General features: G+C 40.7%; 1 pseudogene; it reads left to right on the top strand.

The window, feature by feature from the left end:
* The first annotated feature begins 209 nt into the window (after positions 1–209).
* Positions 210–2,188, top strand: LOC149388073 (uncharacterized; annotated as a pseudogene).
* The last annotated feature ends 663 nt before the right edge of the window (positions 2,189–2,851 follow it).

Raw genomic sequence — 2,851 nt, 5'->3', positions numbered from 1 at the left:
GTCACATTTCAAATGAACGGCCAAGATTGATATATTTAGTTGAAATGTTATTTTTTTGTATTATTAATTTTAATTCAATTAGTAATATATTATATCGGATTTGTTTGGGTTATTATGTATTAAAAAGAACAAAACCGATGGAAAAAAAATCGAGGGAATAAAAAACAGTCGACTAAAAAAAACCTACATTCCCAAAACTCAATCGACTAGAAATCGATACCCAAATCTCAATCGACGATGGCTGGAGATAGCGATGGAGACGATGACCACTTTCTGCTTCAAGAAGAAGAGTACCGTGAGGGTGGAGAAGGCGCGGAGGCTCCGAACACCCAACCTCCAGATTGGCGCGATTTCATGGATGGTATTTGTAATAATGGAGTCGCTGGTGATGTGCAGTCTGATGGAGTGATGTCAGAGAGCGATCTCGATTCATTATGCAGTGATGATGAGGAACAACCGAGGAGGAAGAGCAGAAGAGAGTTCAATCCACGTTCAAGCCTCAGCGATTTCAAGTTCAGGTTAGGTCTGGAATTCCCCACTATTGTTCATCTCAGGAATGTGCTGAAAGAGGTGTTCATTAGACACAATAGAGAGTTCAAGTACGTAGTGAATGACAGCACTAGACTAAGGGCCAAGTGTAAGGGGAAAGGTTGCAAATGGGTTCTTTATGCGAAGGTGCAGAAGTCGGACAACAAGACTGTTCGAGTGAATACGTTGTTTGACAAACACGATTGTGGAATAGTTTTCAACAACAAGATGGTCACAGGCCCTTGGTTAGGGAAGCATTTTCTTGAGCAGTTTCGGTTGAATCCTAACATGGATTATAAGTGCTTCAAAGAGATGGCCGCAGCGGAAAAATTTTGCAATGTGTCGAATAACATATTCCACGCGGCAAAGAAAACAGCTAGAGACATCTTAGAGGGCTCGGTGAAGGAACAATACGCAATCCTTGATGACTATTGCAAACAGCTACAAGCTTCAAGCCCAGGTAACTATTCTGAAAACAACTCTAATTAATGAAAATAGAGTGTTTGAGAGGGTTTTCATTTCCTTGAAAGCTTGTAAGGACGGGTTTAACAAGGGTTGTAGGCCAATTTTAGGATTTGATGGGTGTTTCCTTAAGGGTTATTGCAAGGGAATGTTGCTTGCTGCGGTAGGTATAGATCCTAATAACTCGCAATATCCGGTAGCTTTTGCTGTGGTGGAGAAGGAAAACACATCATCATGGAGATGGTTTCTTCACTTATTGAGTGAAGATCTGCAGATTGATAATCCTAGGAGACTCACTTTGATTAGTGACAGACAAAAAGGGTTGGAGAAGGCCTTGGGTGAAATATTTCCGGGGGCTGAGATTAGGTTTTGTGTGAGACACTTGCACGCGAACTTCAAGATAAACCACGGTGGTTTATTGCTCAAACAACTTCTATGGAGTTGTGCACGAGCAACAACACGTGCAGAATTCACAAGGAGAATGAACGTGCTAAAAGAAGAAGATGACAAGGCACATGCTTGGCTACTAAAAAAAGATCCTACTGAATGGACAAAATCACATTTCAAAGTTGACGTTAAATGTGATATGCTACTCAATAATTTGTGTGAGAGCTTCAACTCGTCCATTATTGATGCAAGAGACAAGCCGATTGTAACCTTACTTGAGAAGGTCAGATTTTGGCTCATGTGTCGATTTGAGAGCAAAGGATCTGAGGTTAAGAAATGGCATTTTCCGGTTGGTCCCCGTATACTTGAGGTTATTGAGAAGCATAAGAAAGTTGCAAGGTATGTACTTATTGATAACTCTTGGTTTATATTATTATGTGATGTTATTTTTTTTTGTCTATTTATGTAACTTTTGAGATGTCAAATCTTTTGAGATGTCATCAATAACAAAACAATTGGCACTGCTTATGTATTATTTGTAGGTACTGTCAGTCAACTCTTGCTGGTGATGAAAGGTTCCAAGTTTCATGTTTTGGCAATGAAACTTATGTTGTTGACTTGCGAGCCAAGACATGTTCATGCAGAGCATTTGATTTAAGTGGCATACCATTTCCGCACGCATTGGTTTCTATCTGGACATACAACCTTGATGTCATGGACTTCATTGACGATTGGTATAAAAAAGAGGGCTTACGATGCTTGTTACAGTGGGATTATTGAGCCGATGACCACTCCTGATCAATGGCCATAGGTAATATTTTTCAGCCTACAATTTAAATATTATATAAGTGGTTTAATCAGTAAATGATTGAAATACAGGTTGGCTTGAATCCAATCCTTCCACCACCAGACCTCCCAATGCCTGGAAGGCCAAAGAAAAAGCGAAACCGGTCGAACGATGAGCCTGCACCTGGCTACGGGCCATATCCTGATCATGGAACAAAACATTGCAGGAAATGACAGCTTAATCAGTGCACCAACTGTAAGCAGACAGGACATTCAAGGCGTACTTGTTCTAACCAACCTTTTGAAGAGGTATTTCTTGTTAACCAACCTTTATTTGAAGCCCTTCATTTTATGTAACTAATATTGGCTTTTTCTACTGCAGATACAGCAAGTCAAGAAGCGTGGTAGACCAGTGAAGGGTAACCCTGCTCCGGAGACAGTCAAAAGAGCAGAAAGAAGAAAGAGACAGCAACTTAGGGAAACTCAACCATCCCAGTCATCTCAGCCATCCCAGTCATCACAGCCATCTCAGTCGTCTCAGCCACGTCGTCTAACAGCAGCCATGTTGGGGAAGAGTAAATATCAACCACATGGTCTACAAAGAATTGGTGTGAAGTCAACTTAGGATCTCCTTTTGGTATTCAGGACCTGTGTATATGTTTTCTTTTTGGAACCTATGTAGAATTTG

Source organism: Urtica dioica, chromosome 8, assembly GCF_054948205.1.
Source record: "Urtica dioica subsp. dioica isolate 48M chromosome 8, U.dioica_male_clone48M_v1_H2, whole genome shotgun sequence".
Classification (NCBI taxonomy): domain Eukaryota; kingdom Viridiplantae; phylum Streptophyta; class Magnoliopsida; order Rosales; family Urticaceae; genus Urtica; species Urtica dioica.
The sequence above is the reverse complement of the archived record's forward strand: the minus strand, read 5'-3'. Positions and strand labels throughout refer to the sequence as shown.